The sequence below is a fragment of the Drosophila yakuba genome, chromosome 3R (genome assembly GCF_016746365.2).
Source record: "Drosophila yakuba strain Tai18E2 chromosome 3R, Prin_Dyak_Tai18E2_2.1, whole genome shotgun sequence".
NCBI classification, from domain to species: domain Eukaryota; kingdom Metazoa; phylum Arthropoda; class Insecta; order Diptera; family Drosophilidae; genus Drosophila; species Drosophila yakuba.
The window spans coordinates 23,519,870-23,546,791 of NC_052530.2; the positions used below are offsets into that span (position 1 = coordinate 23,519,870).

The window sequence follows — 26,922 nt, forward strand, 5'->3', positions numbered from 1 at the left end:
CAGAGCGCTCCTTGCTCGCTTACTTGCTACTTCCGCTTCCGAATCCGTTTTGTGTGCTGTCGCCGCAGAAATTTAACGAAGTCACACGTCGCCAATGCCAGTTCCTCTCGCTCTCTCGCCGAAAAAGCTCTGCCAGCCTCCTGCATCCGAAGCATTCGCATCATCGTGTGCCGCTCGTCGGATGTCCTTCGTGGCAGTCCAGTTGTTTCGGCTCCAGATGGCAGCATCCTTTGTCGTCCTGGCTCAGTTGCGAATTCAATTTCGGAGCGTTCGGTGGTGGAGAGCAGCTGCATTTCGCATTTCGCAATTTCGAAAACCATTCATCGTGATCCCAAGCGCACGAAGTTGTTTTATTTTGTTTTGGTTTTTGTCGCCAAAAATTTCGCGCGATTTTTTCGTGAGCGTGTGTGTGCGCGTGCATTTATTTCGCACACAGTAGTGGCGACGGCACAACCCCAGGATCTGTCGCCTGTCTTCGCCTCAGACTTCTGCTCCGGATCCTGCGGAGCGTACGTATTTGTGGCTTCAACTCCGTGTGTCGTGTGTCGTGTGTGCCCGTGTGCGTTAGTCTCTGTATGTGTGTGTTTGGGGGCATACCGGCATAGCGTCTTTTGTTGTTGGCCACCATTGTAATTGCAGTCAGTGTGGCACTGGCAACGCGGCGTATACTTGACATCTTCGCCGCCAAATTGTGCGATTCCTTCAACTCGTTCAACTTGTTCAGCACGCTGGCTCCTTGGATGCGGCTCCTTGTGACATTGGCGTGAAGACGTGAAGAGCCCTCAAAATCCGCTATTCCACTGTGTTCGCAATCCATTTGCCTGCTGCCGCTGCCCTGGACGGGCAAACAAATTTTTGCAATTCAATTTCTATTGTGCATTGCCGATGCGAAATGTGCGCATCGTTTGCTGTCAATGCCAAGTATTCCGCATAAAAATTGAAAATTGCATGCAAATTAAATAAATAGAGTTCCGGTGTGGAGCTGCTGTGCTGAGCAGCGAGTACCAGCTGAGATAGACACTCAAGAACCCATTTCTATCCTCGCACATACATATATACATACTTTTACATATATCCTTGCGAAAATGACAGTTGTGAGTTGTGGCTCAGATTTGGATTCGCATGCGGGGCGCAATCAAAGCAAACGTCATTAGCACTCGCGACATCGCCTTCGATTGACAGCGGTAGTGGGAGCAGCAGGAGCAGAAGGAGAAGGTGGAGCAGATCCTGCCGCAGGATTCAGCAGCCAGGAGCCAGGAGCCAGGAGCAGGCACGAACAACTTTACATTTGCATAACTTCGGTGCAGCGCCAGCGTTCAGATTCCGATTCACAGGTACGAGAAAAACTCCTTACCAAAGTCGATTTCCGTTCCAGCCAACCCCTTCAGCCCGCCCGCCCGCAACGCTTCCCTTTGCAACTTTGCTATCATTTCTATTTTCCTGTTTCTGTTTTTCATACCCGATATCTGTGTACACCCACCTCCTAGCAACATTTGGCGCCCAGCACCCAGAAAGGGTAAAATCGGAGAATATTCAGCTCGTGCCGTGGAGTTGGCTGTGGCAAATCCATTGTGGTGCACTCCGAGGTGGTTTGGATTCGCGGGCTCAGGCCGTGGATTTACCTTTTGGGTGGTAATGGGAGGTGCTGTGAGGTCCTGGAAGGTGCTGTGAGGTCCTGGGAGGTGCTGGCTGGTCCTGAAGGCGATTAAGGAACAAACTCAGTTCGCTTAGCAGCATTTAAGCACTCTCAGTTTTTTAGGTCAGCTCAGTCGCTCTTGATTTAATGATCCAATAAGGAGCTTCTGGGATGTTCAAATTGAAACCTGTTGGAGTGAATCAAGTTTTTCCGGGGCAGCAATTGGAATCATATCCTAATGTCATTTCGAATTTCTTTTCATAATTTTTTAAGCAATTGCTGAATTCCATAATAGTAAATGAGAAGGAGTAATACATTTTATTAAATGAAAACTAAAACGAAATATAGGTTGCAATGTTGACCATGTTCTACAATATCAGCTGAAAAACTTTGTTGTACTGCCAACTGAAACTGCCAATCATTTCCAGAGTGTCTCTTTAACATTTTAATGTAAAGTGCAAACAAAGGTTTTTCCTAGTTCGTAATTCAATAGCTGCGTAGTATTTTTTTGTAATAATTTTCTATTATCTATTTTCCACACCATCACTTAATCGCGTTTGTTATGGCTCCTGCTCGTCCAGAGCTCCTGACAATAGCATCTACGATTTGCTTTAGCTTTGCCAGCTCTGCTCTTTGGTTTAGTATCAACTTTACGGCTGCTTCAGCTCCGGATTTCTTGCCCACTCCACTTCGGCTTCATCATCATGGCCACGTTATCCAACTTTTAGTTATGGCTTTCGCTTTTCGCATAATGTCAGTTTTATTTGGTTTTGGTTTTCACGGGGCGTGCGCGCATTGGGTGGCAGAAGGTCCTTCCTGCTGGTGGTGCAGGGAAGTCGGGGATGGGGAAAGTCCCGTCTCAGATCCATGCCAATGCCCAGGATCCAGGACTCTGGATTCTGGATTCAGGATCTGAGGCCTCCGGCCCCTTTGCCCGGCCATTCGGCACCCTTGCAAGATTTATTGTGCCTCATACACTCGTACACTCTTACACTCGTACACACGTACACATAACACCTTCTGCCGGGAACCTCTGTCGTCCTCCCGTCCTGAATCCCTTTTGGGTCCTTCACAGTCGCGCCTTGGGTTTCACATCCAGCTCCATCTCGTTCTTCATACATCTGCAGTCCCATAATCTCTACTATTTGCATCGCAGACTTTGCTTTGGATTTTCCTATGGCAATGGATTTAGTTATGGTTTTTCTTACTCTCCGGCTTTCCGCTTCCGCCCCCCCCTTTCCCTTACCCCTTCCTCCGTCCTGCTGTCCATCCGTCTCCTCTCCGGTTGCGCTTTTTACATCACACATACAGAGACACACACACACACTTATACAGATTTTCCCGGCAGTCGGACGTTTGTTTTTCCTCTGCCGTTCCGCACACACACTGCGCAAAAAAGGTTTGCCCAGTTATGGCTCGGAAAGAGATGGTAATAGTTGAGTTTCTCGGGGCGGGGGCAACAAGAAGGACGAAAGTCCTGCGGCTAACCGCAGCAAGCGTCCCAGTTGTTGGCCAAGGGCGGCCAGGAATGCGGCTAATGAATAACCATCGTAATCCAAGCTGAAGCCGAGGCGATATGCAAATATGTAGGACAGATTAGCTGATTGTAAGTCCGCGTTGGGGAAAGTAATGGGGGTGTTCTTCACTCGTTTCGGTTTTGATAAGTTATTTCAATTGATTAGTATTTCACCTGTAACATATTTATTTAAATTAAAATCACTTGAGCTTAAAGTTGCTTGCACTGGCACAATACCATTTGTGAATGTGTGCCTTAAAATGCCTTGGGGCTGCCATTTATCAGCGATTTATTGTCGACTTAATAAATTAGTTTTATTTAAAGGCTGGGAAGAAAATCTTTTACTTAACCTTGCCGGAATTCGAATTCCAATAATTTCCCAATCCCCAGTCCTTTGTTATCGGATCCCCGCACTTTAACTTTCCACTGACTCCCACTTTTCAGGATAATGAAATTTGTGGAATTTATTCCTTAGTTCTGACTTCATTATCATGTGAGTGTGCGAAGTGCGCATACATACGATGTATGTATGTGTATGTGTATATGCTCCAAGTATGCGCGAGGGCAATCCATAAAATTTGATCCCTGATCCATTCATTCCCGCCTCGCACGCATGCCAACGTGGTCTTTACGTCCTGCGAATCCTATCGCAACCCATCACTGAAATGGCGACCGCAATAGCTTTCTTTTTGGCCCGGTGTAGTCGTAACTCGTTCGCTCAGATTTGGGGCTCCTTGAGGAAGCCCCGCACATGCGAACGCTCACACACACACACACACACACACACAGGACTAACAGGATATCCCATAAAACGGAAATGGCATTATCCTCGCACATATTGTTGTGCGGATTTTAGTTTTTATTACACCAAGCAGAGCGCGGCTTCTGGCCGTGAGAAGCCTCACGGACTCCACCGCCGAAGCCCAAGGAGCCGGAGTCCAAGGAGGAACTGCTGGAGCAACTGAAGGAGAATGAAGAGCTGGCAAAGGAGCAACGGCGGCAGCATAAATATCATTTGTGTCTGTTTGTGTGATACATCAAGTAGTGACCCATTAGCCCCCTCGCACCACCTGAAACCACCAACGCGCACCCACTTACCGCTCACCTGGCGGTTGCAATTTATGGCCGGACCCCTTAAAACTCCACACACTCCTGTGGAGAATTGTCGGCCAAGGTGGATTGCTCTACGCTAATAGGGTTCCAGGCCATTGTTTTTGGATGCGCAGTGGAGTGGGTTGCTGGGTCAGAAAAAGGAGGAGGAGGAGGAGCAGGAGAAGGAGCAGGGATCTGATCGCCTTCTACATTGCGGGCAAGATTTATAATACCGCTGGCCAGAAACAACAAAGGCGTCAAATGGCCACAGCAAATTCTACCCTTACACTACAATAAAATAATCTTCCTAATGCCAGACACTCATGTATTTTCAGTTCACATCAGTAGCTTGCGTGAACAATGTTGTATTTAATTTTAATAACATACTTATACTACGTTACATAAACATAACAGGAATCAATCACAATTTACATATGTGGTGCATTTACTTGCACTTCAGTTCACTAAAATAATATTAATGCACACTCGAAACATATCCTTACAAAATGTACTACAAAATGCCAAACACGCCTAATAATAATTTAAGTGTTTTAAGATGCATTGTGGACTTTTGCGGGCACTTGCAAATGCTCTGCGAAGTTTTTGTGGGGATTGCAAAACTACTTTTGACCACTGCGCATTGGTTTTGCTCCCAAGTTGAACGAGTTGCACTAATCCTCTTTTTTGGTAATTTTTCCTAAGTGTTTTTCCCCGACCCCAGGACTCGTCGACCAGGTCGACCATCGCTCAAACAAAAACCGAAACCCCAAGCAAAGCAAAGTAAGGCAAAGCAAAGCAACCTAAACAAACACTTGAGGTGTGTAAAGTTAGCCAAGGCTGCGTTTTTGCTTGGCTTCGTTTTTGGCCCACATTATGTGTGTGCGGTGCGGTTGAAGATTTTGGCTTTCGGGACTTTGGCATCGGACAAGAAAACTCCATTCCTCCCTCTGTCCGTCCCTCCGTCCGTCTGTCCCCAGTCCAGCGTCCAATTGGCCGTCTTTGTATCTGGCTTACTCTGCTTTTGTGCTTAATCACAACACGCACATTTACATATTGGTTTTGGCCAACTTGAGCAATCCTTTAAGATGCCCGTCCGAACCCTTTTTTTACCCATCGCTGCTTTATCTGCTCGCCTTTGTTGTTTCAATGTGGTTCAAGTTCAGCTCACCGCCGGGGGGTCGGTGGGTTTGGTGGGTTTGGTCGCCTCGGTTTGGTGGGTTTGGTGGGTTTGGTCGCCACTCGGCAGGCGGTCGCCTCCCTGGACAGCCATTGCTCAGCCGTTTGCGGCCAGGCATTGTTTTCACTTTCCACCGAACACCACTGCGACACCCAACCACCCAGCCTCACCCACATCCCACCAAGTACCGCCCACCGCCCACAGCCCACCTTCAGCCATGCCATCGCACCCAATCCCAGACTGTCTCTGAGCCTGTCTGTTTGTCTGTCCAAGTGTCTGGTTGACGGGCGGCTGTCCTGTGCCTTGACTGCTTCATAAAACATACAACAAAATCTGAAATTGATGATGGGCAGTGATTGTGGAAAGTTGGCAGTCAGTTAAATTGGGTTCCTGCCTTTCCTTTTCGGCCTAAAAGGAGGCATGAGGATCAGAAGGAGCAGGGGAGCAGGAGCTGGGGAGCTGTTGCGTTAATTGCTTTGTGAATGGTGTCCGCCTTGGCCGGAAAGTTAACATTTAACTTTAGTCTATTCGGGACTTTAATCTATTTATAATTGAGGAATGCATAAAGCATGTTAAATACGAACTTACACAAATTCTACTTTGTTATGCGTCCTAATCGGGCTGGTCTTCTGCTCGGAGGACTCACTTTTGGGAGCGTTTTGCCAGCCAAGGGTCGCCAGCCATTGTTTTAAATGCCGGATCACAGTTGGGGGTGCGTTTTTGGTGGCGGGGGATGCTTGGATGCTTGGATGGTTGAATGGTTGGCTTGGCAGCCGTGGAAGATGGAGTCCCGGTGAGGTAAAGGCGACTCACATAATTTGCATAACTAATTTGTGGAAACTTTGGGCATAGGAAGTTGTTGAAAGTTCCTGAAGGAGCAGCTCCCGGAAAGGAACAGGACCAGAAGGAACCAAAGCCAGGAGCTGCTGCAGCAGCAGTCTCATCATCTCCACTGCTGTGGTTGCGATGCAGAAAAGTGCTTAATTCTTTTAAATGAAAGGGGGGCGGGGTGAGGGGCTGGCTTCCAAGGAGCAGGGCATTCGAAAAGCTGTCCTAATTGAATACATGAGAGCATAAGTTAGCAGTGTGGTACTTTGATATCAACTTTGATTGCTTTATGGCACTTGAGCGTACAATTTGGCTTAGCTGGCAGTAGTTGCCTTGTTGTCCAGCTCCTGGCTTCAGCTTCCTTTTGGCCATTTGGGGGGCCATCGTGCTCCGAGCTTGGCTTGGCTTTTTTGGCTGCCAGTTTGAATTTCAATTCGAGTTTGAATTCGAGCAGCTTGCTCGGCAATAAATGATTCTGATTAATGGGGGACTTTTGGCCCGGCAAGCATGCATAATTAAGCGCTGATTAGAGTCACACGGAGGCGGGTGAAATGCGCTTGGCCAAGGAATTTGCAGGGTTTTCCTACCGAGCATATAGCCTCTGGGCTGCACTTAGTTAAGTGGAGTTGCCGAAACTTTCCTTGGTTCATTTTAAGTATTTCGAAAAGACCATAAAGGTCAACCGCCCCTCAGACAGTTTGTATATTGGATTTTTCTTTTGGCTTATCCTTTTTTTTTCGGCTGCCAAGAAATCCCACATGCTGTCAGTCAACTCCATTCATCAAATTTGCTCTTAATAATTTATTTGATTCACTTCGTTTTTGTGGCTGGCGAAATTCTTTTGCGGTCATAACTCATTTGCAAAAATGTGGCAGATGAAACATTCACGTTGACTGGGGAATTTAATTTTTCTTCAAATTCCCTGCCTGCCAAGACGGCTGGAATTCTTCGATCTCGGGCGCCGGTCGCCGAGCGCCTTTATTGCGAATCCAATTAGCATGGAAATCTAGGTCTCTGGGTCTCAGTCTAATGATGCCCTGCAAAATGAAATTTACCGCAGGCGCCCAACAGCCATTGCCTTGCCCATCGAGCGTCGAGAAAGGCAACCAGCAGCACAGCAACGTGACCAAAATCCAGTTAAGTGGGTTGGGATTGGAGTCGGACTTGGGCATGGAATTTGGACTGGGTATGGTGTTGGTGTTGTGGGGGATAAGAGGCACGGGGCACGGGGCGCCAAATGTTGGCACACTTTATGGGCGGACGCGCCACATGGCGTATACGTAAGCGTAAACGAACGTAAGCGCAGCCGTATGGGTGGCATTTTAACAAAGTGTTAAACTGAGAATTTTATCTGCTGTTCGGTAATTCACAGCTCAGGCTCCAAGGAATACCCGCCCACACACACAAAAAACACCCACCAACGACCTGAAACTAGCCAAAAAAAAAAAAAAATACAAAAAAAAATAAAGTAACGAAAAAAGTGTTAATTTCAGCACTGCTCGGTGAGCTTAGTTAACATTACGTATACGTACGGGTGGCCAAGTGCAGCAATCCACAACGTTGTTTGCCGCTGCCCACTGACCTCGGCAATTACTCCACGCCTTTATTTTAATTACACGGCAAACAAAAGCAATGAGAAGTAAAAATGGCAATGCCAAGACAGACAGCCCCGGAAAATGAGGTGGGTTGGGTGGCCGAGTAAATAAGGCATCATCGAGAGAATGAGAATGAAAATGAAAATGGGAATGAGAACAAAAACGAGAACGAGATGGCTGCGAAACAAGCAAAGCAGAACAGCGCCAAAAATTAGGATATAATCCCGGGGGCATAGTTTTAATTCCCAATACAAATATCACTACACGAAAGTACAACGTGCATAAATTTCAATGACGTTGCTGCTTGCTTGTGGATTGCGGGTAGTTGAATCTTCTTCTCCGTTCCCCGCTCTCTGTTCTCCATCATCCTACGTCCTGCGTCCTTCGTCCTGCGTCCTTCGTCCTGCGTCCTCATCCTGTGACTTTGCTGCCGCTGCTGCTGCTGCTGGCTCAGCGCTCGTGGCTGCTCTTTGCTCCTTGGCTGATGCTCCCTGTTCCCTGTTTCAGTCGCCTGAACCTTCACCTCCACCCAGCTGCCGCCACCAGCAGGTTGCCTTCACAATTATACGCACAGTCACACACCCAGTCAGACGGTGGTGCACTGGGAGAAAAAGTTAGGCCTCGTTAAGGTATGCTTAAATTATGAGCAAAATATGACGGAGGAATGACAGTCAGGGGAGTTAATGATATACAATTTACATATAATAATAAAGTATAATTGCACTTTTAAAACCAACTTACTCAAAAGTTTTGTATACAACCAAGTGCTTAATTGTGAAGGTATATATTATGCAGTTGAGAGTACTAGTTTGAAATTTGGAACATTTTTTATATGATTAAATCTAAGGAATGTATTTTTAAATTTAAGTAAATAATTTAAATTCTAATTGATACTAGAACTTTATAAATAGCTTTGAGCAGAGCTTGCCACGTGCACGTGCCACGGCTACCTATGGCTAGAGCAGTGTCTAAGGACTTAAGCTGCTCCCTTTGAGCAGGAATCAGGAATCAGTCGACGTGGTGCGATTATAACTGATTGGGGCTCATTAGCATGACCACTTGATTTTGCGCCGTGTAGAGCGATTCAGAGGCAGACAGACAGTCGCCGAGGGAGCGGCAGAGACCGATAACAACGCTCATTTAGTTGTATGCTCACTCAGTCAGTGAGTCAGTCAGTCAGTTAGTCAGCCAGTCAGTTAGTCAGTCAGTCAGTTAGTCATTCAGTCAGTCAATTGAAGATGCTGGTTGGCTGGCCACCGCCACACCAGCTCGGTTGCAGGGGCAGCAACACACAGACAGCCAAACGTGGCAGACACAAACGCAGACAGACATTACTACGGGCCTGACTTTGTGGCATTCGCGCTGGCTGCTCATTTAAATAAATAAAGAAATCTGGAGTAACTTCTTGAAATTCCAACACATTCCATATCATTACTGGAGGAGGCCACAAAAATTTCCTCAATCCTTAAATGTGGCATGCCCCCTCCTAACTTACTCACACACACACACCAGCACACAAGGCAGTAACATCAACGTCAGCGCCGCAGTCGTAAAAAATTGTAACGGATGTTGCGGCCATGTACACACACACACACACAGACACACAGTCAAACTTACCAACACACACACACACGCGGGCGGAACAAAATGGAAACGGGCAGCCATGAGAGAGAAAGTTGGGAAAAGCTTTCTCTCGTAACTCTGGCAACTGCATTGTGCCTGCAACAACAGCAAAAGTGAATTGAATCCTCGACTCTCGGCGGCTGCAGTTGCCCCTGTTGCGGTTCTGGTTGCCTCTGGTTGCTTCTGGTTGCTGCTGCTGCTCCTTGGACTCTCTCTTTGCGAGCGGCGGTGTGGCAGGATAACCACCGAATGGGAACAGTAACTTGCCAGGATCCCTGGACCTTGGGGCGCATAGAGGGCTATTTTATTAGAAAGTTTACCCGAAAGTTAGTTTGCGAGTGAAACAGACCAGAATTGCGGCTGGCAAAATGCTCGAGGGCGGGGGGCCTAATGACCCCCTCACCCAAAAAGTGGGCGGGGTTTTTAAGGGGGGGGGGGGAGTCCCCAAATTGCTGAAGTTTGCTGCTGCAACTAACTGAATGATTGATTGTCATTCCTGGTTTATTCACATTTTCACATCGTTTGCATTTTTTGTACTCTCAGTTCTATTTTTATTCTATTTTTATTCTATTTTCCTATTTGTTTTTGCACCCGCTGCTGTACCACTTGATGATTCACAAGTTTCAGGCAGTGCGGTGTGTGGATAAGACTTGATAAGAAAACTTCACCTAATGATCGGAGTTTGCGAATGCTGTAAACTTCAACCTCTGCTGGATATCAATTATTTACAAAAGTTACACCAGCTCATATCTTGCACTGCAAATACTCTTGGTTTATCAAAAAACTATTAGAGAGTAAACGAAAATATGCTAAGAAATCGAAATCGAAATCGAGCCACGTGATAATCAGCTCAACACTAAGCTAGACAATCCACTAGATTGCTTCCTAATTATTCCACCACTTGTACAGTAAACATTTTTGTAGTACATTCAATCCGACAGCTGGCTTATCTGGCAAGTCCTTTTTAAATAAGCCTCTTATGTTAACTTTAAAAGTATGAGCTTATTTGCCTGACAAGCCTAAGCTGACACAGCTTTTGCCTTGAATTGCACGTTGTTCCTATTAGGTTTTCATAAGCGAAATCATCTATCAAATGAAGTGACAATTGTGATTTAGCCTTAATTAAATAGTGAAAACTGTCAGCAGAAATTTATAATTTAATTTAAAGTGAGTTTGTACTCCTGTGAGTGTACATAAACCGTCTCGATTGTAAATATACACATATATGGCCACATTAAGCTGGGGAGTGCTCCAAAAACTAGTTCTGCTGAGAAGAAAAGCACGTTCACTTCGTGCACATTTGAAATTCCCATAAGGGTTCTTTAGTGTTAAGATTTCCGTCATAGTTTCCCGGCATTTTCCGGAGTCCGGAGATTTGCAGGCCGCACCACCCCCCCAATCCCCCATCTACCATCAAGCTCGTCTAGCTCTTGGAAATGAATTACCCACTCGGATTAGGGCAACTTTTTATAATCGTAATAATAATAATAATAAGGCAGCCAGCGCCAATCTGCTTGGCTCTCGTAAAAAAGCCAAGCGAAGCGAGTCAAATCCTGCCGGATTCCTGTGTCCCGGCCCAAAATACCAAAAATACCTCGATTAGCCGAACTAACCAATTTGGGGGTTAGTCCCGCATCTTCCCATATGGAAATAAGTCCCCCAAATCGCACATATGTATGAACTGGAACTCCCCGAACTCGTAAAGTGGAGTGGCGGCTGCAAAAGCGCAGAAACGCAAGAAAAATGAAATCAAAAACAATAACTTGTCTCCTGACAGCATTCCACAAGAGCCAGGACACGCCACGCACATTTCCTCCTCCTCCTCCTCCTCCTCGTCCTTTTTTTTATTTTGCCTGCCACTGTTTCGCTTTTCGCATTTTTCGCTGCTTTTCGGTGCCCCAAGTTCGACTCCTTCGGCTCCTTCGCTTGACATCTTCGTTTGCCTCGCTGTGTGACGGTATTTTGTTGTCCTCGCGCTGCACTGAGAGAAAATATTAGCTGCACGCTGTATTAAGTGGACGACAAATGTTTTATTACTAGCTGAATTCATACTTGGTGTATGCTTACACTTAACATCCGTGTCATACATCACTTAACATAAGAGTATAGATTGTTTCGCTCAGTGCATTTGCTGCTCTTGCTGCGGCTGCCGCCGCTTTCTTTAGAAAAATGTTATTACGTGCCGCTTGCGCCTGGCGCTAGCAACTTATACTGTACTGCTGCCTATGCCCAGACACGCTCGCGCCTCCCCCTCCCCCCAGCCTCGTCCTTGGGGCTCCGCTCCTTCGCCAAGCGAGAATGCCACCCAGCGACCACCCACAAAGCCGCCAAGCTCCTCGCTTGATTGTGTTGTTATTCAGCTTTTGTGTCGCCTCAGACGGTGTATGTGTGTGTGTGTGTGTGTGTGCGGAACTACACATTTTTTCGATACTCCGTCTTAATGTTATCGTTGTGGCAGGACTGCTCCTTCAGCTGCTCCTTCGCCTTTGTCGCAACAATTTTATTTGAAGCTGCCACTTTTTGTTGCCTCTCGGCTGCTTTTGCTCTGCTGCTGCTGCTTCATTTTTATACACAATTCCACTTTTTTATGGGCGTGGACGTGGGTGCAGTTCGTCCTTCCCATCCGCTCCCATCGTCCTTCATGCGAGTCTCGATGGTATTAGGGGCTAATATTTGTAGACTTTTTCAGAGTTGATTGAGTGGCACGCACTGGCAAGCACATATGTCTGATGGGAAAGTGGTTTTGGGAAACATGGATTGGTGCCCAACCCGGTGGGTGGTTGGGTTGATTGGGTGGTTGGGTGGTTGGGTGGTTGGGTGGTTGGGTGGTTGGGTGGTTCAGTGGCTCAGTGGCTCCTTGTGTGCATAGCTTGGCCCGCCTGCGGCTGGGACCGCACTTGTCCCGTGTCCACAGCGCTGTTTTCATAGCATTTGCTGTTTTTAGTTTCCCCAGATTTTTGAATTGATTACGATATCAATTATGTTTGCTTTTGGCCACCGACATTGTTTGCTTTGTTTGTGCGTAAAATTTCTGCGTCCAGTGGGCCAGTGGACCAGCACAACTGCCCTCCCCCCTGCACGCCGCTCCCCTCCAGCTGTGATTTGTGTTTATCCTAATAGAATGGAACCAACTCTCGCTCCGCTTCCTTTTTCGTCCTGGGCGCACGGCGTTGCGAAGGACGCTCAATTTTGGTTTCCGTTCGCAGCTCCGGTTATTTGCGCCCGAAAGTATGCTTTGTCTTATGCATGTACTGGTGTATTGCATTGTGCCAGTGCTTGCAACTTCCCCATCCAACGGCCACGCCCCCTGCAGCTGTGTGTGCGTGGGAGTGCGGCTGTTGTGCGCGTAACTCCGTTGATTTGGCTGCCACTGCCACTGCCACTGCCGCTGTGCCCCGTCGCATTCCATTGCCGTATTGTTTTGTAAAATCGAGCGCACAGTTGGCGGAAACCCACGGACTATGTAGTGGCGCCAGGCGGAAGGGATTCCGCTGTTGCAGCCGCTATGCTGATGCACTCCGCGAAATTCGAGGGCTTTTCGATTGCGAAAATAGCTGCAGCAGACCTGTTGCCCCGCTCTGAAGTGAGCAGGTTATATGTCCTTTGAGTAAGATGATGATAGTAGTGAGTCCCTACATTAATAGTTAGTTATCTGATTGTTTCTTAAATTGATAGTTAGTTGTTTGATTGTTTCTTAAATTATTTTATTGCATTAGCGATGCATTATTTACTTCATTCGTGGCTTCCATTATTTCTAATTCACTATCTTATATGTGACCTAATGTGTGTGCAAATAAGCTAAGCTTGAGAGACTTAACAAGAATAACTTTTTCGCAGACAACATAAGCATGCTTTCATCACATAAGCTTTTATGGTATTTCATAATCTAGTACACTTGCACAAAAGTGCCCATTTATGCGTAAGTGTACTTTGTTCTAACAGTTCTAGAATTTCACTTAAGATAATCTGATTCAGCCGAATGGCAGAAGTAAGCTAACCAGAAACAGCACAGAATCTAAAGTAGATGCGCATTTCCTATTGTGATAAATTATTATCTCAGTTACCACATAAATATCGATAAATACATGTTTATTAAACAATTATTAGTTGCAAATAAAACATAATAGGATTTCTGCTAGCTATCATTCTTAGCGAAATAATTGTTTTCAAGAAACATTATAATAATCGCGTTTCGCGCAGTGCACTTGTGGCTGATCGGGACTAAAGTTGTGGGTCTTTTGGGGGGGGAAGGGGGGCAATTACGCAGCACGGCCAGGCAATATTAAAGTTGTTGCTGTTGCTGCCGCTTTGTTGTTGCCGCCACCGCAGCGAAATTTTCAACTTTATTTTGAGCTATCTGCTGTCTGCAGTTATGCAAATATGAGAAATTGCATTTCACGCAGCCAGCAGCCAGTCAGCCAGCGGGAGCGAAAGAGACGGCTGCACTGCGGCAGAAAGAGACGGCAGCACAATAGAGGCAAAGAAACAAAAGTATATTGGAGTTGCCGCTGCTTTTGCTGCTTTTGTCGTATTTCGGATTCTGATTCTGGTTCTAGATGGTAGTTCAGTTCTGTTCAGTTCAGTTCAGTTCAGTTCTCTTCGGTTCGGTTCGCTTCGGTTTGGCTTGGCTTGGCTTGGTTTGGTTTGGTTTTGGAGCAGCTGAGTTGGGATGGGTGGATGATGGTGATTCCCCGGCAGTCGCGACCCAACTCATCTGCTCACTCGTGTTCTTCTGCGGGAAAACATAGGCGGAAAACTTTTCGCATTATTTGAAAATACAGCGCGTGCGATGCGATTTTCACTGCAAATTGCAGAAGAGTTTTGCCCCATGTTTTTGCATTGGCTTGCCACCCGAATCCACCCGAAATCCCCGCCTTCCCTCCCCTTCCCCCCTCAGGTCCCATTTTGTTATGCCCCCAATCCTGCCCAGATCCAACTGGCATCGTCTTTCCTGGGTGACTGTGCGGGTGTTTTGCCTTTTTTCCTTCTTTGCATCGGCATCAGAGGAGGAGGTTGGAAATGGAAATGGTGCTAAGGATGGGGATTGGGTCGGAGTGGAGTGGAGTGGAGCTGGGAAAGGAAGGGTTGCTCCTTCGTGTTCGGTCTTGTTAGGTATCATTGTGTAATGTCTGCTGGCTGCCGAGCATTTGCACATATTTTTCACAATTTAAAATAAACGAGAAGTAATTTAACTGCTTGCCAGCAGACACTACCGACCAAGCGACCGACCGAACGACTCGCTCGGCATGGACAGCATGCAATAGTTGCCACTCCTCACCAGCTCACCAGTTCACCAGCTCACCAACACCATCGGAGCATTCCACTATCAGCAGACGAAAGGGGGAAATGGGGGGAGGGCAGGGGAGGGGAGTTGCCTCAAAAAGTTCCACCCACTTTGCTGGCAGTTGTGATGATTGCTGGAGGCAAGTTTTTGGGCAAGTTAACAAAAGAAAATGTGGTCCTGATGTGAGGACTTTGCAATTAGCCATTCTAATTTGATGCTTTATACATATGTACATACGTATGCACGAGTGTGTCCGTGTGTTCCTGTGTGTGTTCCTGTGTGTGTGTGTGAGTGTGTGTGTGTGTATGTATGAATATATGCATCTCCGTGTTCGGGGTAATTGAGGGAGTAAACGGCTCGAAGGATGGAGACTTCAGACTCGGCAGCTAACCCCTGAAGTCAGTTATGCGCTTCCAAATTGGTTTCTTGCTGCAGATGGCTTAGCCCAGGACCAATATGAGTGTGGTTTGGTTGGGTTTGATTCGGGCCAGGATGATGTCAGGATGACTGTTTAGGTTTTCGGTATTATTTAAGCTTCATTCTGGTGAGCTTATGATATTTAAAGTGCCAGGCGTCACTCAAATACCACTTGCAGTGCAAATTGGAAAGAGCTCAGAGCGTTTTCAATTGGGAACTTAAGCTACTTAATTTCAGTTCAATACTTTTGTTTAAGTGCTTCTGAGATGCTCAATAATTGAGAAGCTTATATTTTCAATCGTTTTCAAAACCAAGAAAGAGGCGATTTCTATCCATGCTTTTCAAATTGAAATTTATCCATGCAAATTGAGTTTAATTGGATTCTATGTTTAATTGGAACATGAAATCACGTTAATAATTATATCGCTTGGCTTACCTATTTTATAGATATTTTATTTAGCCTTGCATTCAGTTTTAATTTTATTTGATAATTGGGAAAACTACTGGCATTCTCCAACCTTCTGATTGATCAAGTTATACGTGCCTCGAAATCTTCACACAAATAACTAAATTTAGTTTGCAGCTCATTCCGTGACGTCTTCGTGGGTAAGTGCATAACTAGAAAATAATTGAAAGACCTTCATTAAAGCCAGCCAGACGGCGGAGGAAGTCGCAGGAGCAGAAGGACCACCAGAAGCACCAGAAGCACCAGAAGATGCCGACGAGCATTTGTAATAAATTAGCTCGGCACGGAAGCAGTTTCTGTCATTGCCAACTCGCCGTTTCCAGATCTTCTGCGGCGGCGTCTCGAGCGGTTTCCAGTTGGCCCATTCAGATTGTCATTGCACTAATCACTCCTGGCCAAGGGAATTTCGCGGGGGGTGCTCCAGTTCTCCACTCCACTCCACTTCAGTGAGAGAAACTTAATTTCTAATTACGCGTGCTATTTGTCAGCGTTTTTTCGGTGTTTTTGCGCCTTTGTTGGGCAGGCGAATCTGCACGGTTTCCGGTTTCTCCATGGCTGAGTAGTGGAAATCTTGTTCCGTTCGCATCAAACAGTCGGGGCATGCCTCATTTCCAATTAACAATAAATCCGTCGCAGTCCAGACAGCCAGCGAGTGCGAGCAAGAGAGGGAGAGAGAAAGAGAGAGAGAGAGTGAGATATATATACTATATAGACGCATATATATGGAGCCCTGGCCAACTGAGCGTATGAGTAATTTAATTTTGCCACAGCTTGGCCTTTGCTGGTACAACCGGTCAGGAATACCAGAGAAAGCTAGAGATTGCAACAGCCAGCAGGCGAAAGAGATGGATAGTGATAGATAGACAGAGAGGTAGCTAGAGTGTGCGAAAAGGACGGGGCAAGAAACTGCACAGTTTACGCAATTAAAATTGTTGCCAGCGAATTTTCCAGCATCGTTGCAGCTAGCACAAAAAAATAGAAAGGCTAAAGGAGGAAAATAAAAATGGGAGGCTTCAGCCGTGCCAAGCCGGCTTTTTCCTCCTACTCTTCGTCATCGCCCGCTTCGCTCCTTGGTTCTTCGCCCCGCTTCGTCCTTCGTCCTGGCTGTTCGTGTCTTGGCCGCAGCCACTTCCTGAGACAGGATGCGGACGTCCTCGTCGTCGTCTTGGCAGCCCTTTTACTTTTCATTTGCAGGTAACTTGCGTTATAATTAAAAAATAGCAAAGCGCATTAGGCAACAAAAGGATGGCAGACACGGTGGGGGTTAAGGGTGCACAAGGAGCCAAAGGAGCAGGAGGATCCGAGGACTCCTACGGGGCATGCAGGCCAAACAACCCAAGCGGGCGTGTCCCAAGTAAAAGGAGCCACATAAAATGCTTTGGCTAATAGCCATTTTTACTTACTTCACTGCCGCTTCTCACCTGGCCCGAAAACACCGGCGTGAGGCCAAAAAGCCAAGTTTGTATGTCCGTTCGCTTGTCCGTTTTTGTTGGCAGGCACAAAACCAAAAAAAAAAATACCGTCTCTGGGGAGAATGTGGGCGTGGCATGCGGCCGAGTGCCGGAGTGGAATTCATTCCGTGCGTGCAATTAAATACGCCGTTACATTAACTTTTACAGGGTGTCTGCCCCAATGTCTCTGGCCCCCCCACAGCCCCCCACGGCACCTCCATTTCTCCCCTGTGTTCTGGCCAACTGTGTTTGCTCGCTGGCCTGTGATTCTGTGTGCTTGTGCGTACCGTTGATTGTTGACTTGATTTGTTTTTGCTGCCTTTGACGCTGCCCCACCGTCTGCCCCGCAGCTAGAAAAACCCATCCCCCAGAACATTGCTCCCCTGGCCCCATCGACCCCACTCAAAACAAATTGCCGCACTGGCCAAGAAAAACAAAAATCAAGTCCGTGTGCTCCAAATGAAAGTGATTCGACTAAGCGATGCCATTTAGCCAGCTGAAATGAACATTCGCATAGAATCGTTGTCGTATTTCATAAAAAAAATACGCCTACACTCCGGCTTTAAAGATCCAGAGCAGTTAAAGGTCCTTTTTTTATTGCACAACTGCATGTATGAACTACCAACATTTACGAAAATATTTTAAGCTTGCTAGCAGGTGTGAAAATTCCTGTAATATTTGCCTAAAATATTTGCCCTAATTCACTGGACATAATAATAATGATTTAATTAGAAAAATGTAAAGAATGTAAATGACCCATATTTTAAACTTGAATCTTAGCCAAAAGGAAAAAAAAGCAGGTATAAAATGAAAATAAGAAATGCATGGAAATTCAGGGAACTCTGCCAACTTTCTGCCAATTTAACCCTTTTGGCTCGACCAGAATGCAAAGGCAGTCGAGTATACCCCTTGGGTTAATGGATGGCAAGTGTAAAAACAACAAATTGTTTTACTTACTTTTTGTTCTGCGCCAAGTTGCTCATTTGCCGCTGCTGCTCATTTCGACCCATTCCTAGTCACAAAATCCACTGCGCTCCATTTCGGGGCGAACTTTTCCGTTTCTGGCCAATAAATGACTGGGAAACTTGCCGAGTTCCCAGGTAGACATACCGGCGGATAGGTACAGCTCCAGCTTGAGCTCCAGTCACACCATCCACGTCCAAGACGTCCGCAGTCGACCAACCACGTAAACAAATGTTAACTTTCCCGTTTGCTTCGCTTCACTCTTGCTCACTTCACTCCACGTCCTTTTTGTTTTTGGGAATTTTTTGATTTAGTGACTTTAATTTACGCTCTGCCCAGGTGCGCCAACTGTTGCCTTCTGCCCCCCAAACCAGATCTCAGATCCAACCTCAACCCAGCTACCCAGCTGCGACTTTTACTACTAGCCCCTCTCGATAGAAGCGTCAACTTCAGCTCCGCTCGTTCGTTTTTCGTTTTCATTTTTAGTGGTGCGGAAAATTGATTTATTACTTGGAAAATAAAATGTGCTACGTGTCGCAGGCACTCTCACATACACACACACACACACAGAGACAAACGCACAGAGCCAGCGACAGGATATAGGCACACCTACGCACCGCCTCCGCCTTCCATCTCGTGCTCCACTTCACTTCGCTCCAATTCAGTTGAGTTCACTCCATCTTTCCCGTTCCGGCGGACTGGCCTCCGGAATTACGCGCATACATAAGCGCCAACAGGCAGTTGGCGGCGCTAGCAGAAATGCCTGACCCCCAAATACCCCCTATAACCACCATCCCCACATTCCAAAAAAAAAACCCCACCGACTGTCGCTGTGCACGTCTTGCTGTCAGTTTGTCTGTCAAATCACAAACGCGGCACAGTCGCAGACAAAGATATGGACAGGGCCATGCCGCAGCTGCCACCAGCCTCAGCCACTCCCTCTTTTGGAGGAAGCCACGCCCCCCGCCCATGCACACCTTGCCATTGCCATGGCAGACATTTGATAAATCAATCAATCAATTCGCGTTTTTTGCTTGCCTGCCTTTCTGCTTTCGCTCGCTTTGCTCCTGGGCTCGCTGGGCTATGTGTTATTTTTATTATTATATTTATTTTCCTTTTTTATAATCTTAATTTGTCTTTTCGCTCAACCGCGAACGCCATTCATTTTGTTTGGCCCTGGCCGCCTGTTTGTTTTTGTTATCCTGGCTGTTTACGCACTTCGCTTTTTGCATTCCTGCGCTAACCCCGCGGCATTCGCATCTGTTGCCTACTTTCGAGGGCTCGTGGCGGGATGTGTTTATGATCGGACTGTATGAACAAAGTTTGCAACGGCCCAAAAGTTGGTCCTTCGCGGATATATATATATATATAGGCGCTCTCGATTCATAAGGCATCAATTTTGGGCCAAACTTTGGCGTTGGGCCCGTGATTTGTTTTGAAACCGATCGTCTTTGAGGCAAAGTTTTGATAATTGAAAGCTGAGGTTACTTGGTTCAGGGTGTGAATATAGAGAGGAGATACTTTAAAACAGATGATACAAGTTTATTTACTGGCAGCTAGATGAAGTAAATTTCTATTATTTCAATTAAATATATGATTGATATATTCCCTTGGCCTCATTATAAGTTTAAACATCACAGCTAGCGTCTTCATCAGCACAGAGTTCTGCAACCCGAAAGGCCTTAGGTCTGCGCCAATATTTATTTAATATCACCATTAGAAACTTGCAGATAAACCACCCAGCTCCGTTACAGTGGAGCTACCCATTTTGGGGACAGCGAAAACTAATTTGTTGCCTTTGGAGATTTCATTAGAAAGCCCCTGGCAAAAATGTGAAATTCCGCCAAAGCCTCGGCAATCCTATTGTAAAGTGTAAACACAAAACCGCCGCAACCGAATTCTGTCAGTGCTCGTTACTGTTCCATCGCCCCCTTCCCCACAGCACCTCCTCTGTAACCTTCGACCCCGCTCACACCCCAACCCACCACCACCCACCGCCCAGCAACCGACGTGCCCGCCCCCGTCGCCGCCCAACTGTGTTATTGTTATTGAAGCTGGCATTTGAGTTTGGTTTGTTTTTGTGCGTTATAATATATTTGATTTGTTGTTGCCATTTGGCCACTTTTTTCGGTCCTTGCCGTTTTGGGTTTGACTTTTTGCCAGTTGGGCTTCGATCACCGGCATTCTGCGTCCTTGTCATCCCCCTTGGGGCTGCTTGGTCCCCTGATTTGGACCACCAAAATCCCCATTTCACTTCGCCCCTTCCCCCTCCCCCCAGCGATTGTAATTGATGCTGTGCGTTGTTGCTACATATTGGGGCTGCTTTAGGCTGAACAAATTCGTTGTTTTTTTTTTTGTTTTTTTTTGTTTTCTCGGTTTTTCGATTTTGGCGGCACTCGGTTATGTTTGTTGTTTGGCTTTATGTTTTGGCTTTTTCGCAATTATTTCTCGCACAAAATGTGGTTTTAGCAGTTTAATTGCTTTTGCCCAAGTATGTGTCGATTCGCGTGCGTGTTTGTGTCCGTAGTTATTTTAGCAAATTTTCACAGCATCAACATCAGCATCGATTTATATGCAGAGCACAAATGTCCAGCCCTCATCCGCAACTTTGACCGCCAAGCAGCAGCTGCCGATTTGGCTACTGTCGCTGTTTCTGGCCAACGCGGTAGCAGCTGGGTCAAAGGTCACACGGCACTGGCCAACTTACGCATATGTAATGCCAACAAGGACCAAAAGCTATATAAAGCTATAAACTATTAATTCTTTTAAAACCTTTTTTGTGACTGTAAGTTCAAGAAACATATTAATTCTAGTGCTTTTAAGTCAAAAGAAGTAGCTATGCTTTAAAGCAGACTGTTATCCTTTCTATCAACCTAATTAATAATGAGATTAATTAAGTGAAATACAGGGTATCCAGTGAACCTGCTCCTTGTTTTCGCGGTCCCTACACGCACTAATTGTGAGCGCTGTCGTTGTTGTCGCCGCTGTTGCTATTGCTGTTGCCCCGTAGTCCTGATGTCCTGATGTCCTGTTTCTGTTCCTGTTGCTGTTGCTGCTCCTGTTCCTCGGTTCCTGCCGCTGTCGCAATGTTGCTGTGTTGTTATTGTTTGCGGCCGAGCAATAAAACCTGAGCTATGTGGCCCGTTGTTCCTGTTCCGCTCCCGTTCGTCCTTCCCCCTCCCCTCAACGCTCTTCAACCATCGCTTTCCGCTGAATAGAAGGCAGGAAGCGGGAGTGTGTCTGTATGTATGTGTGTGTGTTTGCCATACGCGGCGTATGCGTGACATTAATTTAATTGCAATTTCACATGGGAATTGGCCAACAGTCGGCGCGCGTGTTTGTGTAGCGTGGTGTGTGGTGCAAGAAAAGTTATAAAAATCAGATTTATAAAATGTTAACTTTGATTTCATTTCTTATTTACGAGCCTGCGGTTAGACGGGCCAACAGTAGTGGGCGTGGCAGTTGGCAGTGGGCGTAACAAGAGCAGCATGTTTGCCTTGCTTTTGTTCGGATGGGTTGGGTTGAGTTGAGTTGGGTTGGGTTCGGCTGGTTTGGTTTGGTTTGGTTTGGCTCTGTTGGGGTTAGCGGTTGATTCCTGGGACATACGAGTCTGCTAGTGTGTGCGAGTGTGTGTGTGTGTGTGCTGAGTGGTTCGGATTACACGGGAGAGAACATGTGTGCACTTTGATGGCTGAGCAGCGCATTTAGCGAGCACATCCTGCGGCTGCCGTTTCACTTTAATGAGTTAATTATAACCAAAAGGCGTCGATTATGCTCAGTTATGCGCACACAAACTGTCGCCATTTCGCATGCTTCACTGGAGCAGAATGGGCATGTCTCATTCTATCCAACCCACTATTCATTTCACCACCCCACGAATGCCAGATCGTCCTGCTGCTCCTGCTGCTCCTGCTGCTGCTGCGGCTGTGTGTGACACAATGTCCTGAGACGCAACAACGACTACTCCTTTTGGCATTATGATAATGACATGTTTGTTTGTGTGCCATCTTGCCCGACAGGTGCGTGTGTGTGTCCTGGTGTGTCCTCGTGGATGGGTGTGTATTTGAGCTTTCTTTAAGTCGCGCATTAACCAGTCCGAAACGATTCCGTTTATTGAGTGCTTTAAGCAAACGGCATCAGTGTCAATGTCTTCGGTTTCCAGCAACCACCAACCGCTGTAATTGGCAACTCTTCGGCGGGCTCAATTTTTAATTGGCAATTGGGTTTGGCGCCTGGGACTTGGTGCTTTGGGCTTTGGGCTTTGGGCTTTGGCTGGCGCTTTGAGGCGTACGTGTCGTATGCGTAATTTGGGGGCTTTCGTCGGCTTAGGCCAACTGGGGCGAGTGTCATTTGTGGCATGATTAATTGATGCTCATCAATGTGCTTAAACTCGATTTAGGTGGCACCAATCGCGGCTACCCCCCACACCCTCTCGTTCACCGAAAAGCAATTTGGTAGTGCAAATTTTAATTAATTTTGAATAATCCTTTTGTAATATTCACAAATGAATACAAATTGTTATTAATTCTCAAGACCGGCATCGAGGGAAATCCATTGGAGTGAAGATTCCCTTCCGTTCGCCATTGTTCGCTGTTTGTCGTTGGCGTCCGCACTCGTAATTATTGAATTATGCAAATCACGGGAATCCGGAAAACTTTTCTGAAAGCTTTATTAAACAAACAAACAAACAGAAAAAAAAATTGTATATAAACAAGTAGCGTATAAATCAATATATCATAAATCACGATAACTGCTTGAATAACTAATAAATCACGGACGTGTGCGTTTCCTCTTTGCATTAAACAGAAACCGAAACCAAAACCAAACCCAGCCAATCCAATTCATTGCGAATCCGAGAGAGCAAAACCAAATCCAACCAAAACGAACGAACGAAGTCACTTATTTAATCAGAGGACTTTTGCAGATTTATAGTTTCACTCCTTTGCTGCCTGGTTAAAATGCACTTAATTCATATAAATCAGCTTAGGCACCTCAATTAGTTTGGCAACCTTTTTGGGCGACATAAATTCAATTTAAAATTCAACGGCCGAGCGGGGAATCCATGCAGGTTTTTAACTCATTTAGGCTAAAATGCATTTAATCTTCTTATTGCTGCTGGCATAATACAGCAAAATACAGCATAATACATCAGAATATGGCAGAGAATACAGGAAACTGTTCAAAGGTGGTACTTATGCACTCAGCCAGCTTGTCAAATGGTCGAGTAATGAAGGCAAAATATTCTGGCGAATTAACCGAATGAAATCAACTAATGAAAGTCATCTGAAAACCATATCTCCGTCCCAGTCGCCCTCGTCGCATTTTGTCTCTGGTGGAATGTAAATTTAATAACCATTTGCCGTTGATTGCACACTGCTATCTGTGCATTTTCGCTTGTATGTCCTGAATGTCCTGAGTGTCCTAAATGTCCTGTATGTCGAACTAATGCAATTCACAATTTATGCTAGCCAACAACATATAGTCTATGTGCAATTTAACAAAATTTATGATTGATAATGATGCTCGATTGTGTGTTAAAGTTACCCAAACGAGTCAGCAATCTATCATTCCCACTTCATCCTCTGCCATCTATCTACGTTGGGAATCTCGACATTTGTGGGCGGCAAAAGAAGACCTATTTTGATATTACAAAATGCATTAAGTACACCGAATTCCCAGCTACGACTTCAAGCTTAAATTATCCTTTAGTTCGGTGATTATATGCCCCAATACACTGACCAAAAGTTGATTGACTTGTGCTTACTGGGAATTGGGACTATTAAGTTGTTGTCAAGTTGATGTGCTGGTTTTTGGAGGGGGGTTTGGATGTCAGGGGGAAAACAGGAGATGGCTGGCAAATTGAAATATTAATTATGCCAACAGAATGAAAGCTCCTTGGAATGATTGAATATTCTCAGTCAGTAGTCTTTTGAGGCTCAGTATCCTACTTGCACATTGACAAATCAGATTAAGTGAGCACAAGAGCCTTCTTTATGTTAATTTAAAGACAGGTTTATACAGACTTCGTTCGGTTTATACAGACTTTGAGGCAATTTCTGCAAACCTTATCAGGAATACTAATTTAAATCACAAGTTATTTATTTAGTTCTACATCGCTTATAGTTATAGTATTCTCATTAATAGGAATACAATTTCTAAAACAAACAAGTTTTGGTCAAGTTATGGCGAAAACGCTAATTGAAAATATCCGATTTTTTCCAAAAAATTTTTTTTCCCATTTTTTGATAAAAAATAATCAGTTTTTTTTCGATAGCAGTAAAAATAGTTGTCCAAAAGTGGAATGCCATACCTCGTTGAATTCGTAACAAAATTCCCTATCGATCCATGTACATACATTGAAATGCTAATTTTTTGCCATTTTTTCGCAAATTTTGATGATGGTACCCCTTATCGGAAATGCAAAAATTTGTCAAATTTTTTTTTTCGAAAATCAAAAAAGGTGGGATAGAAATAGTTAGCTGTGTTTATTAGCAGCACAAAACAGTCTTTATTTTAGCTGTGCGGCCATTTTTGGTCTAGTTGTGGCGAAAACGCCGATTGAAAGTTGCATATTTCCATATTACTTTCACTACCATGTATATTGCATTTTATTAGTCAAACTTTTTCTCAGCTTCTAGGCTTTCGCTTGCCTTACTTAGTTTAATTCTTTCATATGCTCTCGTATATTTCTTAAATTTTTTGCAAATTATTTCAGACAAATGCCCGACAGCATCAGATTGTCGCCTACGAATTTAAGTTTCGGCTGAATTTATGTTGCAGTTTCCTGCCATAAACTTTCTAGGGCAAACAGCTTCGTTGTTCCCGGGCCGTTTGTTCTTGGCTCAGTAGTGTGTTTTGTCTTTGCCTGGGCTTTGGAATCCTTCTGCAATTGAACAAGGACATTCCCGCACACACACACACACATAGACATACGCAGCTGACACGCACACACACACACACAAACGGAACGGAACGGAGGCATGGCCACACATAAATGGCTGGCAACATTCTCGTAACATTATCAATGACAAATTTGATGAAATAATAATGATTTATTTGCCAAATTGCTCAAGTGTACAAATGTGTATAAATATGCACATATAGATTCGCATGAAATCTGTGTGTGTGTATGGATGTATCTGCATACATATGTGTGAATGTGTGTGCCTGTGTGCGTATGCAAAGAATGGAGAGCCTGGATTTATCGCTATTGTTGTTATCCTTGCTGTTCTCGTCGTTGTTGTTGTTATTGTTACATGGCATAATTGCTGTTTGACATGACATTAATATTTGAAGCCAAGTTTTTCGAGTCAGTCGGCCAGCGATCCCAGGGGACGCGGGGTGATTACTTTGGCATCTGCTGGGCTCATTACTAAAACATAATGCGATTCATTAATTGATTCAATTTATGCAAATATGCATACTTCGCCTGACTGTGACTCACATTTGTGCAGTTTTAAACTCCGCTGCGCTCCGCACTTCTTGCTGCTTGAAACTTAAATAAAAGTCAGCGGTGGATGCGGCCAAAGTTGGCGAATTTTTAATTCATGTACCATGAGCTCATTAGAGCGTAAAGTTCATTTAACAATTGTCATGGATAATGGATAAGTACTCCTCCGCTGCTCCCCTGCTCCTGCACTCCGGCAATCCGCCTCTGTTTGCCAGCTCGTGTCTGCTGGGAAAACGAGGTGCTGGTGATGGAGATGGTGATGGTGCGGTGCGAGGGAATTAAAAACTTTAATTGGCTGCGGCGCACGCTGCGTATGCTTGATATGCGATAGCTCTCGGCATATGCAAAAGGATTTGTTGCACGGCGCGCGGAGACTGCGAGTTCAGGGGATGGCCCTGCCACTCGCAGTGTTCGCAAAGTGGCAGCTGTCTGCTTTCCAGCCCAAACAGCCCAAACAGACCGAACAGCCCGAAAGCAGCCCAACAACCCAACAACCCAACAGCCCAGCTTCCCACTTCAGGCCAACAGCCAACCAGCGAACCGAACCCAAACTGAAAGTGCCGCTAATGCGCTTAACTATTTGAAATATTTAACGTTGTGGAGGCGTGGCAGTGTGGCTTTGTTTGTTGGCTTGACTGTTGCACACACACACTGATATATACACGCACACACTCTTTCGTTGTGGAAATATTTTACTGTTGCCACAGCATCAGCTGGCGGCATACGTTGCGTATGAGTGACATTTTGATCACTTTATTTGACTGCTAATAAATGCGACGCTTATTAATTTCTCTGGGCCGCAAAGGGCACCGTCGCCCTCTGGGAATGTCAAACTTTTTGTCACATATGTATGTATGTATATGTGGGCTGGGATTTGGTAACTCATGCTATCAGCTCCTCCTCCTTTTCCCACTGCAATTATACCTTTTTATTTTTTCAACCATTATGTCGCGCGGTCTGGAAACTGGAATAATAAACTCTTAGCCAGTTGACGCTTGTGTTTATTATCGCCAAAATGCACAATTAGTTGATGTTTTTGTGGTGCTAATGCCTTAATGCCACGCCCCCACCCGCCGCACACACACACACACTCATGCATAAATAGAGATACCTGCAAAAGCAGCGATAAGTGACCAACTATAAGTACACATACACATACATATTTAGTATGGAACATCCGGCAGACATGGCAACATAATGCAAACCCACTCTTCCACTCGGCTAGTTCATTTCTGTCGCTGCCTCTGTGCGGTCAGCCAATGAGCGATAATTATGTAGTGTATTTATTATTTTAACCGCTAATTACATAAAATGCATATTAGTATGGAAATTATTTATAAATATGTTAGCCGAATGACATAAGTACCACCCACCACCACAATCGTGCGCCTAATTCGGCGCCAGGCATTCATTATCGATTGCCA

The 26,922-nt window shown here is 45.5% G+C and overlaps 1 protein-coding gene across 2 annotated transcripts in view; it reads left to right on the forward strand.

The window, feature by feature from the left end:
- Window positions 1-238: 238 nt before the first annotated feature.
- The window catches only part of LOC6538120 (lachesin), a 46,983-nt gene continuing 20,299 nt past the window's right edge, over window positions 239-26,922 (forward strand). For both annotated transcript variants that reach the window (XM_002098619.4, XM_039376206.1), the window contains exon 1: window positions 239-1,334. The gene's annotated coding sequence lies outside the window, so the exon portion shown is untranslated. The remainder of the gene's footprint in view (window positions 1,335-26,922) is intronic.